Source organism: Eriocheir sinensis, chromosome 24 (assembly GCF_024679095.1).
Source record: "Eriocheir sinensis breed Jianghai 21 chromosome 24, ASM2467909v1, whole genome shotgun sequence".
Taxonomy (NCBI): Eukaryota; Metazoa; Arthropoda; class Malacostraca; order Decapoda; family Varunidae; genus Eriocheir; species Eriocheir sinensis.
The window spans coordinates 20,083,415-20,100,568 of record NC_066532.1 but is presented as its reverse complement, the minus strand read 5'-3'; the positions used below and the strand labels follow the sequence as shown (position 1 = coordinate 20,100,568).

The 17,154-nt window shown below is 33.8% G+C and overlaps 1 long non-coding RNA gene across 1 annotated transcript in view; it reads left to right on the top strand.

Annotated features, from left to right (window-relative positions):
- Positions 1-1,726: 1,726 nt before the first annotated feature.
- The window catches only part of LOC127003086 (uncharacterized), an 87,092-nt gene continuing 71,664 nt past the window's right edge, over positions 1,727-17,154 (top strand). The window contains exon 1 of the long non-coding RNA XR_007756949.1: positions 1,727-1,762. This is a non-coding gene — a long non-coding RNA (uncharacterized LOC127003086). The remainder of the gene's footprint in view (positions 1,763-17,154) is intronic.

Sequence of the window (17,154 nt, the reverse complement as noted above, 5' to 3'; positions counted from 1 at the left end):
CCGCCCCGGGCCTCCACCACCTGTGGCTTCGCGACGGGCGGCCTCGTGAGCACAACACATGGCCCTCAGGGCGTCGACACTGCCGATTGAGTCACACGCCTGGTACACTTGTTGCCTCAGTGTCACGTCACGGAGGACTCCCATTAACTTTCTAAGCGACAAGTACTCCGACAAATCTGTGCTACGCTGTTGGCACTTAAAGGCACAGTCTGTCGCTTTCTGTGTGCACTTGGTTATGTACTCACTGACACACTCCTGCTCCTGCCTCGCTCCAAAGAACTCTGCCCACTGCACTGCCTGTGTATATGGCCAAAGGACGAGCTTGCCGATGGCGTCCAAGGCCGTGGGTGGAGTCAGGGTGCTCCACCGGTCCATAGTGAAGCGTGCGTCCAGGGTCCACTGCAGGGCAGGGACGCATTGGAGCCTGATGTGTTGCACTGCCTCCTGTGGCAGCCACCTGCACAGAAGCAGCCAGCACTCCATGGACCTCCTCCGTGACTTAAAGGCGGCTGGCGACATCTCCAGCTCGCACTTCTCTGGAGCGGAGGCTGGTGACGGCCGGGGAGGAGTGGTCAGTTAGTAGGTCCAGACTTCCGTTCACTGTGCCATGTAAGATGTCTGGCTAAGGAAATGCAGGGCGTGTGTGCTCCCGTTTACTGAGTGAGTCAATAACTGACAGAGGTTCTCCTCGCGGGTGCGGGCGCAGGCAGAAAACATCTCGTACATCCAACAGGAACCCCCTTATATGGGCGGTTGCCTACGTCACTATACGTCGTTACTGCGTCATAACCATTGACTTTACACATAAGGCACTGAGGGTGCACTCTATGATATGGTCACATCCTCATAAGTACATAAGAGTGAATATTCCTGAGTATTCTACATGGCTTGGGTTTACATGATTCTCGTCCTTTAGCATAGTGCTGTCGTTGGGTGAAGTGGGTGGTTTCCGGCAGAGCTATGTGGTGGCCTGAGACGCCCCTTTTTACTTCCTGTGTGTTTCCATAATGGTTTGTTCTTCACACTGTCGCCTCGCTGTGCTGTGTTCTTCAAATTGTTCTTGTTATTAGATGAATTCTACCGTTCATCATCGCTTTCTTCTTCTTTGTTTATTTGTGGTGCTCGTACTGGGTCAGGAGGTGTTACTGCATCTGTGTTGGTAGATGTAGTGCCCTGCGGGGCACCACAAGTGCCTGCCTGCCTTTCACAGCCTTCCTCTTCTTGTGTGTGTGTGTGTGTGTGTGTGTTGTGTTGACTCTTATTTTCTTTTATTTTTTCTTCCTAACTGTTTTCCTGTCAACAGAGTGTCCAGACGAAGGAAAGAGAGAAAGGAAGGAAGTGAGTGGACAGCTTTTGGTGGCTTTTTCTTTGGTCAGGTCAGGTCAGGTCAGGGGCCGGGACATGCAGCTTTTTTTCCTTGTCGTCAGAAGAGTGTTCTGGCTACACCTGTCAGTGTTAGATTGGAATTATAAGAACCAGAAATTTGTAAGAAAAGTTTTTGAGGAAACAGTTTTGTTGTTTGGAAGAAGAATGTGATGGCTCTGTGAACCAGTCCTCCACCTCCTCCTCCTCCTCCTGAGGTGGCTTATAGCAGCACGTGTAGTGTGCCGGGCTGCACTGTGTTGTCAGTCTGGGCAGCAGCAGTGTTCTGGGCTCATCCACTCATTGTAATGTTGGTTTTTCAGAGCGGTGGCACTGCCCGCACTTCCTCAAGAAGGCTCTCCTGCCCTGACTGGCTGGTGTGACAGTCTGCTGCTTCTTGGTGAGTGTAAGATGTCCGGCTAAGGAAACGCAGGGCGTGTGTGCTCCCGTGTGGGAAGTGAGCTATTTCCAGCCAGCTGGCAAGCCTGTCGGCGTAGGCCATGTACATGTGTCCTTCGTGCTGGAACATGTCGGCCACCGTCTGCTGGAACGGGTACTCAGGGGGCGGCGTCATCGCCAGTGTTTCTGCGGGCTGCGATGGGGGGCGTGTTTCGCATTCTGTGCATGCGGAGCGGTGGTGCTGCAGGTCCCCCTCAATCCCCGGCCAGTATACACACTGCCTCGCCCTCCGCAGCATGGAACCGAGGCCCTGGTGGCTGGCGTGTAGGTTTGCTGCTACCTGCTGTCGGAGAGCTTCGGGGATGACGAGGCGCACGTACCCCTGGTCAAACATGTATGTCACTACGTCGTGCATCACTGCCAGCCTGTCCCTCGCCCCATAGAAGGGACGCAGGGATGCCACTTCTTGTGCTTTATGCTGGTGCCAGTCACCCGCCATGACCTTGGCGACTAACATCTGGTACGTCGGGTCGTCGGCGGCCTTCCGCTTGACCTCCTCTTCGTCCACCACGCGTCCCTCCCGATCGGTGCAGGCTGTGACTGCGGCGGCGACTGCCCCGATGATATCCTCGTCCGAGTCGAGGTCCGCTGTTGTCGGGGGTGCCCTGAGAGCTGGGTAGCGGGACAGAAAGTCGGCGGCGGTGTTGCTCTTCCCAGGGAGGTATTTGATTTGGAATCGGAACTGTAGTGTTCGTTCCTTGAGCCTGAAGAGCCTGGGGTTGACAACGCTCGTCAGAGCTGTCTCCTAGGAGCTTCACAAGGGGGCGGTGGTCGGTCACGATGGTGAGGTTTGGGCATCCCAGCAGGAACAACCTCGCCTTTTGGAGGCACCTCGCCACCGCCAGAGCCTCCCCTTCCACAGCTGCGTATCCAGCCTCGGCGGTGGTGAGGTGCCGGCTGCCGCACAGGGCCAGGTGCCACCCGCCCTTACAGCAGTATGGGGCGGAGGCCGATGCACAACTGCAGTACTGCTGGAGGATGACGAATCCGATGCCCTCTCGGCACGAGTCGGTGATGGCAGCGGTGGGCGGGTTTTATCGTGTACGTCAGACCGTCCTTGGCCAGCTGGCATATAGTGTCCTGGGCTTGGCGGAATTTCTACTGAAGCTGGTCGTCCCAGTACACGTGTCTTCCGGTTGGTTTCTTCAGTAACTCCCGGAAGGCGTTCATGATCGGCGCGGTGGCGAGGAAGGGGGCGAGCTGGTTTACGAAGCCATACCACGATCTGATGTCCGTGATGGATGGCTTGCCCGGCATGTGGAAGCCCCTGACGTGGAAGGCTGACGTGGGCGTACGGGCGTGATCTTAAGTGTCTTCCTTTGTGAGAAAATAAGGATATATATTTTTCATGGCGGGCTTGGGGCAGATACTTAGCCCGTAACATAGTTTTCGTTTTCACGGCTAAAATAGATCTTTCCTGCACTAGTCTCATGTACCCACGTGTGCACGGGCGTGGAAGGCTAATGGGAGTAGGTGGAATTCGTAATTAGGTCATGTTCGATGTCGAATCATGGGTAAATGGGGTCAGTAAATTGCGTGGTGATAATTAAAGGGGGCCGGGGCTAACGGTAATGGAGGGGGGGCTAATGGGTGTAGGTGAAACTCGAAAATGGATCATGTGAGGTGTCAAATACTGGAATAATGGGGTCAGTAAATTGCGTGGTGATAATGAGAGGGGGCCGGGGGTTAATGGTAATGGGGGGCTAATGGGTGTAGGTGAAACTCGAAAATGGATCATGTGAGGTGTCAAATACTGGGTTAATGGGGTCAGTAAATTGCGTGGTGATAATGAGAGGGGGCGGGGGTTTATGGTAATGGGGGCTAATGGGAGTAGGTGGATTTCGTAATTAGGTGATGTTCGGTGTCGAATAATGGGTAAATGGGGTCAATAAATTGCGTGGTGATAATTAAAGGGGCGGGGTTAATGGTAATTGGGGAGGGGCTAATGAGTAGATGAAACTTGAAATAGGTCATGTGAGGTGTCAAATACTGGGTAAATGGGGTCAGTAAATTGCGTGGTGATAATCAGAGGGGGCGGGGGTGAATGGTAATGGGGGGGGGGGGGTGCCATTGGGTGTAGGTGGAATTCGTAATTTGTTCATGTTCGGTGTCGAATAATGGGTAAATGGGGTCAGTAAATTGCGTGGTGATAATTAAAGGGGGCGGGGGTCATTGGGAGTAGGTGGAATTCGTAATTTGGTCATGTTTGGTGTCGAATTATGGGTAAATGGGGTCAGTAAATTGCGTGGTGATAATTAAAGGGGGTGGGGGCTAATGGAGTACGTGAAACTCGAAAATGGGTCATGTGAGGTGTCAAATACTGGGTTAATGGGGTCAGTAAATTGCATGGTGATAATCAGAGGGCAGGGGCTGATAGTAATGGAGGGGGCTAATGGGAGTAGGTGGAATTCGCAATTTGGTCATGTTCGGTGTCGAATAATGGGTAGATGGGGACAGTAAATTGCGTGGTGATAATTAAAGGGGCGGGGGTTAATGGTAATGGGGGGGCTAATGGGAGTATGTGGAATTCATAATTAGGTCATGTTCGGTGTCGAGTAATGGGTAAATGGGGTCAGTAAATTGCGTGGTGATAATTAAAGGGTGCGGGGATTTATGGTAATGGAGGGGGGCCCAATGGGTGCAAGTGAAACTCGAAAATAGGTCATGTTCGGTGTCGAATGATGGGTAAATGGGGTCAGTAAATTGCGTGGTGATAATTAAAAAAGGCGGGGGTTAATGGTAATGGGCGGGGGGCCATTGGGAGTAGGTGGAATTCGTAATTAGGTCATGTTCGGTGACGAATAAGGGGTAAATAGGGTCAGTAAATTGCGTGCTGATAATTAAAAGGGGCGGGGGTTAACGGTAATGGGGGGGGGCTAATGGGAGTAGGTGTAATTCGTAATTACCACGGCCTGATCATGTGCTAGACTCATGATATGTATTCACCAAGGCCTGATCATGTACTAGACTCGTGATATGGATTCACCATGGCCCGATCATGTGCTAGACTCGTGGTATGAGTTCACCATGGCCTGATCATGTGCTGGACTCGTGATGTGTTCACCACGGCCTGATCATGTGCTAGACTCGTGATATGGATTCACCATGACCCGATCATGTGCTAGACTCGTGGTATAAGTTCACCACGGCCAGATCATGTGCTGGACTCTTTTATTCTGTTGTATTCTGTTGTATTCTCTTTTATTCTGTTGTATTCTCTTTTATTCTGTTGTATTCTGTTGTATTCTCTTTTATTCTGTTGTATTCTGTTGTATTCTCTTTTATTCTGTTGTATTCTGTTGTATTCTCTTTTATTCTGTTGTATTCTCTTTTATTCTGTTGTATTCTGTTGTATTATCTTTTATTCTGTTGTATTCTGTTGTATTCTCTTTTATTCTGTTGTATTCTGTTGTATTATCTTTTATTCTGTTGTATTCTCTTTTATTCTGTTGTATTCTGTTGTATTATCTTTTATTCTGTTGTATTCTGTTGTATTCTCTTTTATTCTGTTGTATTCTGTTGTATTCTCTTTTATTCTGTTGTATTCTGTTGTATTCTCTTTTATTCTGTTGTATTCTGTTGTATTCTCTTTTATTCTGTTGTATTCTGTTGTATTCTCTTTTATTCTGTTGTATTCTCTTTTATTCTGTTGTATTCTGTTGTATTCTCTTTTATTCTGTTGTATTCTGTTGTATTCTGTTGTATTCTCTTTTATTCTGTTGTATTCTGTTGTATTCTCTTTTATTCTGTTGTATTCTGTTGTATTCTCTTTTATTCTGTTTTATTCTGTTGTATTCTCTTTTATTCTGTTGTATTCTGTTGTATTCTCTTTTATTCTCTTTTATTCTGTTGTATTCTCTTTTATTCTGTTGTATTCTGTTGTATTCTCTTTTATTCTGTTGTATTCTCTTTTATTCTGTTGTATTCTCTTTTATTCTGTTGTATTCTGTTGTATTCTCTTTTATTCTGTTGTATTCTGTTGTATTCTCTTTTATTCTGTTTTATTCTGTTGTATACTGATTTATTATGTTGTATTCTGTATTCTCTTTTATTCTGTTGTATTCTATTTGTATTCATTTGTATTCTCTTTTATTCTGTTGTATTCTCTTTTATTCTGTTGTATTCTGTTGTATTCTCTTTTATTCTGTTGTATTCTCTTTTATTCTGTTGTATTCTCTTTTATTCTGTTGTATTCTGTTGTATTCTCTTTTATTCTGTTGTATTCTGTTGTATTCTCTTTTATTCTGTTGTATTCTGTTGTATTCTCTTTTATTCTGTTGTATTCTGTTGTATTCTCTTTTATTCTGTTGTATTCTGTTGTATTCTCTTTTATTCTGTTGTATTCTCTTGTATTCTGTTGTATTCTCTTTTATTCTGTTGTATTCTGTTGTATTCTCTTTTATTCTGTTGTATTCTCTTTTATTCTGTTGTATTCTGTTGTATTCTGTTGTATTCTCTTTTATTCTGTTGTATTCTGTTGTATTCTCTTTTATTCTGTTGTATTCTGTTGTATTCTCTTTTATTCTGTTGTATTATGTTGTATTCTCTTTTATTCTGTTGTATTCTGTTGTATTCTCTTTTATTCTGTTGTATTCACTTTTATTCTGTTGTATTCTGTTGTATTCTCTTTTATTCTATTTGTATTCTGTTGTATTCTCTTTTATTCTGTTGTATTCTGTTGTATTCTCTTTTATTCTGTTGTATTCTCTTGTATTCTGTTGTATTCTCTTTTATTCTGTTGTATTCTCTTTTATTCTGTTGTATTCTGTTGTATTCTCTTTTATTCTGTTGTATTCTCTTTTATTCTGTTGTATTCTGTTGTATTCTCTTTTATTCTGTTGTATTCTGTTGTATTCTCTTTTATTCTGTTGTATTCTATTTTATTCTCTTTTATTCTGTTGTATTCTGTTGTATTCTCTTTTATTCTGTTGTATTCTCTTTTATTCTTTTGTATTTTTATCTTTTATTCTGTTGTATTCTGTTGTATTCTCTTTTATTCTGTTGTATTCTGTTGTATTCTCTTTTATTCTGTTGTATTCTGTTGTATTCTCTTTTATTCTGTTGTATTCTCTTTTATTCTGTTGTATTCTGTTGTATTCTCTTTTATTCTGTTGTATTCTGTTGTATTCTCTTTTATTCTGTTGTATTCTGTTGTATTCTCTTTTATTCTGTTGTATTCTGTTGTATTCTCTTTTATTCTGTTGTATTCTGTTGTATTCTCTTTTATTCTGTTGTATTCTCTTTTATTCTGTTGTATTCTGTTGTATTCTCTTTTATTCTGTTGTATTCTGTTGTATTCTCTTTTATTCTGTTGTATTCTGTTGTATTCTCTTTTATTCTGTTGTATTCTGTTGTATTCTCTTATTCTTTTGTATTCTGTTGTATTCTCTTTTATTCTGTTGTATTCTGTTGTATTCTCTTTTATTCTGTTGTATTCTGTTGTATTCTCTTTTATTCTGTTGTATTCTGTTGTATTCTGTTGTATTATCTTTTATTCTGTTGTATTCTCTTTTATTCTGTTGTATTCTCTTTTATTCTGTTGTATTCTGTTGTATTCTCTTTTATTCTGTTGTATTCTGTTGTATTCTCTTTTATTCTGTTGTATTCTCTTTTATTCTCTTTTATTCTGTTGTATTCTCTTTTATTCTGTTGTATTCGGTTGTATTCTCTTTTATTCTGTTGTATTCTGTTGTATATTCTGTTGTATTCTCCTTTATTCTGTTGTATTCTCTTTTATTCTCTTTTATTCTGTTGTATTCTCTTTTATTCTGTTGTATTCTGTTGTATTCTCTTTTATTCTGTTGTATTCTGTTGTATTCTCTTTTATTCTGTTGTATTCTGTTGTATTCTCTTTTATTCTGTTGTATTCTTTTGTATTCTCTTTTATTCTGTTGTATTCTGTTGTATTCTGTTGTATTCTCTTTTATTCTGTTGTATTCTCTTTTATTCTGTTGTATTCTGTTGTATTCTCTTTTATTCTGTTGTATTCTGTTGTATTCTGTTGTATTCTCTTGTATTCTGTTGTATTCTCTTTTATTCTGTTGTATTCTGTTGTATTCTCTTTTATTCTGTTGTATTCTGTTGTATTCTCTTTTATTCTGTTGTATTCTCTTTTATTCTGTTGTATTCTCTTTATTCTATTTGTATTCTGTTGTATTCTCTTTTATTCTGTTGTATTCTGTTGTATTCTCTTTTATTCTGTTGTATTCTGTTGTATTCTTTTATTTGTATTCTGTTGTATTCTCTTTTATTCTGTTGTATTCTCTTTTATTCTGTTGTATTCTGTTGTATTCTCTTTTATTCTGTTGTATTCTGTTGTATTCTCTTTTATTCTGTTGTATTCTGTTGTATTCTGTTGTATTCTCTTTTATTCTGTTGTATTCTCTTTTATTCTGTTGTATTCTGTTGTATTCTCTTTTATTCTGTTGTATTCTGTTGTATTCTCTTTTATTCTGTTGTATTCTGTTGTATTCTCTTTTATTCTGTTGTATTCTCTTTTATTCTGTTGTATTCTCTTTGTATTCTATTTGTATTCTCTTTTATTCTGTTGTATTCTCTTTTATTCTGTTGTATTCTGTTGTATTCTCTTTATTCTGTTGTATTCTGTTGTATTCTCTTTTATTCTATTGTCTTGTATTCTCTTTTATTCTGTTTTATTCTGTTGTATTCTCTTTTATTCTGTTGTATTCTGTTGTATTCTCTTTTATTCTGTTGTATTCTCTTTTATTCTGTTGTATTCTCTTTTATTCTGTTGTATTCTGTTGTATTCTCTTTTATTCTGTTGTATTCTGTTGTATTCTCTTTTATTCTGTTGTATTCTGTTGTATTCTCTTTTATTCTGTTGTATTCTGTTGTATTCTCTTTTATTCTGTTGTATTCTGTTGTATTCTTTTATTCTGTTGTATTCTCTTTTATTCTGTTGTATTCTCTTTTATTCTGTTGTATTCTGTTGTATTCTCTTTTATTCTGTTGTATTCTGTTGTATTCTCTTTTATTCTGTTGTATTCTGTTGTATTCTCTTTTATTCTGTTGTATTCTCTTTTATTCTGTTGTATTCTCTTTTATTCTGTTGTATTCTCTTTTATTCTGTTGTATTCTGTTGTATTCTCTTTTATTCTGTTGTATTCTCTTTTATTCTGTTGTATTCTGTTGTATTCTCTTTTATTCTGTTGTATTCTGTTGTATTATCTTTTATTCTGTTGTATTCTGTTGTATTCTCTTTTATTCTGTTGTATTCTGCTTATTCTCTTTTATTCTGTTGTATTCTGTTGTATTCTCTTTTATTCTGTTGTATTCTGTTGTATTCTCTTTTATTCTGTTGTATTCTGTTGTATTCTCTTTTATTCTGTTGTATTCTGTTGTATTCTCTTTTATTCTGTTGTATTCTCTTTTATTCTGTTGTATTCTGTTGTATTCTCTTTTATTCGTTTGTATTCTGTTGTATTCTCTTTTATTCTGTTGTATTCTGTTGTATTCTCTTTTATTCTGTTGTATTCTGTTGTATTCTCTTTTATTCTGTTGTATTCTGTTGTATTCTCTTTTATTCTGTTGTATTCTGTTGTATTCTCTTTTATTCTGTTGTATTCTGTTGTATTCTCTTTATTCTATTTGTATTCTGTTGTATTCTCTTTTATTCTGTTGTATTCTGTTGTATTCTCTTTATTCTGTTGTATTCTGTTGTATTCTGTTGTATTCTCTTTTATTCTGTTGTATTCTGTTGTATTCTCTTTTATTCTGTTGTATTCTCTTTTATTCTGTTGTATTCTGTTGTATTCTCTTTTATTCTGTTGTATTCTGTTGTATTCTCTTTTATTCTGTTGTATTCTGTTGTATTCTGTTGTATTCTCTTTTATTCTGTTGTATTCTCTTTTATTCTGTTGTATTCTGTTGTATTCTCTTTTATTCTGTTGTATTCTGTTGTATTCTCTTTTATTCTGTTGTATTCTGTTGTATTCTCTTTTATTCTGTTGTATTCTGTTGTATTCTCTTTATTCTATTTGTATTCTGTTGTATTCTCTTTTATTCTGTTGTATTCTCTTTTATTCTGTTGTATTCTGTTGTATTCTCTTTTATTCTGTTGTATTCTCTTTTATTCTGTTGTATTCTGTTGTATTCTCTTTTATTCTGTTTTATTCTGTTGTATTCTCTTTTATTCTGTTGTATTCTGTTGTATTCTCTTTTATTCTGTTTTATTCTGTTGTATTCTCTTTTATTCTGTTGTATTCTGTTGTATTCTCTTTTATTCTGTTGTATTCTATTTTATTCTCTTTTATTCTGTTGTATTCTGTTGTATTCTCTTTTATTCTGTTGTATTCTGTTGTATTCTCTTTTATTCTGTTGTATTCTGTTGTATTCTCTTTTATTCTGTTGTATTCTGTTGTATTCTGTTGTATTCTCTTTTATTCTGTTGTATTCTGTTGTATTCTCTTTTATTCTGTTGTATTCTGTTGTATTCTCTTTTATTCTGTTGTATTCTGTTGTATTCTCTTTTATTCTGTTGTATTCTGTTGTATTCTCTTTTATTCTGTTGTATTCTGTTGTATTCTCTTTTATTCTGTTGTATTCTGTGGTATTCTGTTGTATTCTCTTTTATTCTGTTGTATTCTCTTTTATTCTGTTGTATTCTGTTGTATTCTCTTTTATTCTGTTGTATTCTGTTGTATTCTCTTATATTCTATTTGTATTCTCGTTTATTCTGTTGTATTCTGTTGTATTCTCTTATTTTGTTGTATTCTGTTGTATTCTCTTTTATTCTGTTGTATTCTGTTGTATTCTCTTTTATTCTGTTGTATTCTGTTGTATTCTCTTTTATTCTGTTGTATTCTATTTTATTCTGTTGTATTCTCTTTTATTCTGTTGTATTCTGTTGTATTCTCTTTTATTCTTTTGTATTCTGTTGTATTCTCTTTTATTCTGTTGTATTCTGTTGTATTCTCTTTTATTCTGTTGTATTCTCTTTTATTCTGTTGTATTCTCTTTTATTCTGTTGTATTCTGTTGTATTCTCTTTTATTCTGTTGTATTCTGTTGTATTCTCTTTTATTCTGTTGTATTCTGTTGTATTCTCTTTTATTCTTTTGTATCCTGTTGTATTCTGTTGTATTCTCTTTTATTCTGTTGTATTCTGTTGTATTCTCCTTTATTCTGTTGTATTCTTTTGTATTTTCTTTTATTCTGTTGTATTCTGTTGTTGTATTCTGTTGTATTCTCTTTTATTCTGTATTCTGTTTTATTCTCTTTTATTCTGTTGTATTCTGTTGTATTCTAATTTATTATGTTGTATTCTCTTTTATTCTGTTGTATTCTGTTGTATTCTCTTTTATTCTGTTGTATTCTGTTGTATTCTCTTTTATTCTGTTGTATTCTGTTGTATTCTCTTTTATTCTGTTGTATTCTGTTGTATTCTCTTTTATTCTGTTGTATTCTGTTGTATTCTCTTTATTCTGTTTGTATTCTGTTGTATTCTCTTTTATTCTGTTGTATTCTGTTGTATTCTCTTTTATTCTGTTGTATACTATTTGTATTCTCTTTTATTCTGTTGTATTCTGTTGTATTCTCTTTTATTCTGTTGTATTCTGTTGTATTCTCTTTTATTCTGTTGTATTCTGTTGTATTCTCTTTTATTCTGTTGTATTCTGTTGTATTCTCTTTTCTTTTGTATTCTGTTGTATTCTCTTTTATTCTGTTGTATTCTGTTGTATTCTGTTGTATTCTCTTTTATTCTGTTGTATTCTGTTGTATTCTCTTTTATTCTTTTTGATTCTGTTGTATTCTCTTTTATTCTGTTGTATTCTGTTGTATTCTCTTTTATTCTGTTGTATTCTGTTTTATTCTGTTGTATTCTCTTTTATTCTGTTGTATTCTGTTGTATTCTCTTTTATTCTGTTGTATTCTCTTTTATTCTGTTGTATTCTGTTGTATTCTCTCTTTTATTCTGTTGTATTCTGTTTGTATTCTCTTTTATTCTGTTGTATTCTCTTTTATTCTCTTTGTATTCTGTTGTATTCTCTTTTATTCTGTTGTATTCTATTTGTATTCTCTTGTATTCTGTTGTATTCTCTTTTATTCTGTTGTATTCTGTTGTATTCTCTTTTATTCTGTTGTATTCTGTTGTATTCTCTTTTATTCTGTTGTATTCTGTTGTATTCTCTTTTATTCTCTTTTATTCTGTTGTATTCTCTTTTATTCTCTTTTATTCTGTTGTATTCTCTTTTATTCTGTTTTATTCTGTTGTATTCTCTTTTATTCTGTTGTATTCTGTTGTATTCTATTTATTATTCTCTTTTATTCTGTTGTATTCTGTTGTATTCTCTTTTATTCTGTTGTATTCTGTTGTATTCTCTTTTATTCTGTTGTATTCTGTTGTATTATCTTTTATTCTGTTGTATTCTGTTGTATTCTCTTTTATTCTGTTGTATTCTGTTGTATTCTCTTTTATTCTGTTGTATTCTGTTGTATTCTCTTTTATTCTGTTGTATTCTGTTGTATTCTCTTTTATTCTGTTGTATTCTGTTGTATTCTCTTTTATTCTGTTGTATTCTGTTGTATTCTCTTTTATTCTGTTGTATTCTGTTGTATTCTGTTGTATTCTGTTGTATTCTCTTTTATTCTGTTGTATTTTCTTTTTTCTGTTGTATTCTCTTTTATTCTGTTGTATTCTCTTTTATTCTGTTGTATTCTGTTGTATTCTCTTTTATTCTGTTGTATTCTGTTGTATTCTCTTTTATTCTGTTGTATTCTGTTGTATTCTCTTTTATTCTGTTGTATTCTGTTGTATTCTCTTTTATTCTTGTATTCTGTTGTATTCTCTTTTATTCTGTTGTATTCTCTTTTATTCTGTTGTATTCTCTTTTATTCTGTTGTATTCTGTTGTATTCTCTTTTATTCTGTTGTATTCTCTTTTATTCTGTTGTATTCTCTTTTATTCTGTTGTATTCTGTTGTATTCTCTTTTATTCTGTTGTATTCTGTTGTATTCTCTTTTATTCTGTTGTATTCTGTTGTATTATCTTTTTTTCTTTTGTATTCTGTTGTATTCTCTTTTATTCTGTTGTATTCTGTTGTATTCTCTTTTATTCTGTTGTATTCTCTTTTATTCTGTTGTATTCTCTTTTATTCTGTTGTATTCTGTTGTATTCTCTTTTATTCTGTTGTATTCTGTTGTATTCTCTTTTATTCTGTTGTATTCTGTTGTATTCTCTTTTATTCTGTTGTATTCTCTTTTATTCTGTTGTATTCTGTTGTATTCTGTTGTATTCTCTTTTATTCTGTTGTATTCTGTTGTATTCTCTTTTATTCTGTTGTATTCTCTTTTATTCTGTTGTATTCTGTTGTATTCTCTTTTATTCTGTTGTATTCTGTTGTATTCTCTTTTATTCTGTTGTATTCTGTTGTATTCTCTTTTATTCTGTTGTATTCTGTTGTATTCTCTTTTATTCTGTTGTATTCTGTTGTATTCTCTTTTATTCTGTTGTATTCTGTTGTATTCTCTTTTATTCTGTTGTATTCTGTTGTATTCTCTTTTATTCTGTTGTATTCTGTTGTATTCTCTTTTATTCTGTTGTATTCTCTTTTATTCTGGTTTATTCTGTTGTATTCTCTTTTATTCTGTTGTATTCTGTTGTATTCTCTTTTATTCTGTTGTATTCTGTTGTATTCTCTTTTATTCTGTTGTATTCTGTTGTATTCTCTTTTATTCTGTTGTATTCTGTTGTATTCTCTTTTATTCTGTTGTATTCTGTTGTATTCTCTTTTATTCTGTTGTATTCTCTTTTATTCTGTTGTATTCTGTTGTATTCTGTTGTATTCTTTTTATTCTGTTGTATTCTGTTGTATTCTCTTTTATTCTGTTGTATTCTGTTGTATTCTCTTTTATTCTGTTGTATTCTGTTGTATTCTCTTTTATTCTGTTGTATTCTCTTTTATTCTGTTGTATTCTGTTGTATTCTCTTTTATTCTGTTTTATTCTGTTGTATTCTCTTTTATTCTGTTTTATTCTCTTTTATTCTGTTGTATTCTCTTTTATTCTGTTGTATTCTCTTTTATTCTGTTGTATTCTGTTGTATTCTCTTTTATTCTGTTGTATTCTGTTGTATTCTCTTTTATTCTGTTGTATTCTGTTGTATTCTCTTTTATTCTGTTGTATTCTGTTGTATTCTCTTTTATTCTGTTGTATTCTGTTGTATTCTCTTTTATTCTGTTGTATTCTGTTGTATTCTCTTTTATTCTGTTGTATTCTGTTGTATTCTCTTTTATTCTGTTGTATTCTCTTTTATTCTGTTGTATTCTGTTGTATTCTCTTTTATTCTGTTGTATTCTGTTGTATTCTCTTTTATTCTGTTGTATTCTGTTGTATTCTCTTTTATTCTGTTGTATTCTGTTGTATTCTCTTTTATTCTGTTGTATTCTGTTGTATTCTCTTTTATTCTGTTGTATTCTCTTTTATTCTGTTGTATTCTGTTGTATTCTCTTTTATTCTGTTGTATTCTGTTGTATTCTCTTTTATTCTGTTGTATTCTCTTTTATTCTGTTGTATTCTGTTGTATTCTGTTGTATTCTCTTTTATTCTGTTGTATTCTCTTGTATTCTGTTGTATTCTCTTTTATTCTGTTGTATTCTGTTGTATTCTCTTTTATTCTGTTGTATTCTGTTGTATTCTCTTTTATTCTGTTGTATTCTGTTGTATTCTCTTTTATTCTGTTGTATTCTGTTGTATTCTGTATTCTCTTTTTATTCTGTTGTATTCTGTTGTATTCTCTTTTATTCTGTTGTATTCTATTTGTATTCTGTGGTATTATCTTTTATTCTGTTGTATTCTCTTTTATTCTGTTGTATTCTGTTGTATTCTCTTTTATTCTGTTGTATTCTGTTGTATTCTCTTTTATTCTGTTGTATTCTCTTTTATTCTGTTGTATTCTGTTTTATTCTCTTTTATTCTGTTGTATTCTGTTGTATTCTCTTTTATTCTGTTGTATTCTGTTGTATTCTCTTTTATTCTGTTGTATTCTCTTATTCTGTTGTATTCTGTTGTATTCTCTTTTATTCTGTTGTATTCTGTTGTATTCTCTTTTATTCTGTTGTATTCTGTTGTATTCTCTTTTATTCTGTTGTATTCTGTTGTATTCTCTTTTATTCTGTTGTATTCTGTTGTATTCTCTTTTATTCTGTTGTATTCTCTTTTATTCTGTTGTATTCTCTTTTATTCTCTTTTATTCTGTTGTATTCTGTTGTATTCTCTTTTATTCTGTTGTATTCTGTTGTATTCTCTTTTATTCTGTTGTATTCTGTTGTATTCTGTTGTATTCTCTTTTATTCTGTTGTATTCTGTTGTATTCTCTTTTATTCTGTTGTACTCTCTTTTATTCTGTTGTATTCTGTTGTATTCTCTTTTATTCTGTTGTATTCTCTTTTATTCTGTTGTATTCTCTTTTATTCTGTTGTATTCTGTTGTATTCTCTTTTATTCTGTTGTATTCTCTTTTATTCTGTTGTATTCTCTTTTATTCTGTTTTATTCTGTTGTATTCTCTTTTATTCTGTTGTATTCTGTTGTATTCTCTTTTATTCTGTTGTATTCTGTTGTATTCTCTTTTATTCTGTTGTATTCTGTTGTATTCTCTTTTATTCTGTTGTATTCTGTTGTATTCTGTTGTATTCTCTTTTATTCTGTTGTATTCTGTTGTATTCTCTTTTATTCTGTTGTATTCTGTTGTATTCTCTTTTATTCTGTTGTATTCTGTTGTATTCTGTTGTATTCTCTTTTATTCTGTTGTATTCTGTTGTATTCTCTTTTATTCTGTTGTATTCTGTTGTATTCTCTTTTATTCTGTTGTATTCTCTTTTATTCTGTTGTATTCTGTTGTATTCTCTTTTATTCTGTTGTATTCTGTTGTATTCTCTTTTATTCTGTTGTATTCTCTTTTATTCTTTTGTATTCTGTTGTATTCTCTTTTATTCTGTTGTATTCTCTTTTATTCTGTTGTATTCTGTTGTATTCTCTTTTATTCTGTTGTATTCTCTTTTATTCTGTTGTATTCTGTTGTATTCTCTTTTATTCTGTTGTATTCTGTTGTATTCTCTTTTATTCTATTTGTATTCTGTTGTATTCTCTTTTATTCTGTTGTATTCTGTTGTATTCTCTTTTATTCTGTTGTATTCTGTTGTATTCTCTTTTATTCTGCTGTATTCTGTTGTATTCTCTTTTATTCTGTTGTATTCTGTTGTATTCTCTTTTATTCTGTTGTATTCTCTTTTATTCTGTTGTATTCTGTTGTATTCTCTTTTATTCTGTTGTATTCTGTTGTATTCTCTTTTATTCTGTTGTATTCTGTTGTATTCTCTTTTATTCTGTTGTATTCTGTTGTATTCTCTTTTATTCTGTTGTATTCTGTTGTATTCTCTTTTATTCTGTTGTATTCTGTTGTATTCTCTTTTATTCTGTTGTATTCTGTTGTATTCTCTTTTATTCTGTTGTATTCTGTTCTATTCTCTTTTATTCTGTTTGTATTCTATTTGTATTCTCTTTTATTCTGTTGTATTCTGTTGTATTCTCTTTTATTCTGTTTGTATTCTGTTGTATTCTCTTTTATTCTGTTGTATTCTGTTGTATTCTCTTTTATTCTGTTGTATTCTGTTGTATTCTTTTATTCTGTATTCTGTTGTATTCTATTTGTATTCTGTTGTATTCTCTTTTATTCTGTTGTATTCTGTTGTATTCTCTTTTATTCTGTTGTATTCTGTTGTATTCTCTTTTATTCTGTTGTATTCTGTTGTATTCTCTTTTATTCTGTTGTATTCTGTTGTATTCTCTTTTATTCTGTTGTATTCTGTTGTATTCTGTTGTATTCTGTTGTATTCTCTTTTATTCTGTTGTATTCTGTTGTATTCTGTTGTATTCTCTTTTATTCTGTTGTATTCTGTTGTATTCTCTTTTATTCTGTTGTATTCTGTTGTATTCTCTTTTATTCTGTTGTATTCTGTTGTATTCTCTTTTATTCTGTTGTATTCTCTTTTATTCTGTTGTATTCTCTTTTATTCTGTTGTATTCTGTTGTATTCTCTTTTATTCTGTTGTATTCTGTTGTATTCTCTTTTATTCTGTTTTATTCTCTTTTATTCTGTTGTATTCTGTTGTATTCTCTTTTATTCTGTTGTATTCTGTTTTATTCTGTTGTATTCTCTTTTATTCTGTTGTATTCTGTTGTATTCTCTTTTATTCTGTTGTATTCTGTTGTATTCTCTTTTATTCTGTTGTATTCTGTTGTATTCTCTTTTATTCTGTTGTATTCTGTTGTATTCTCTTTTATTCTGTTGTATTCTGTTGTATTCTCTTTTATTCT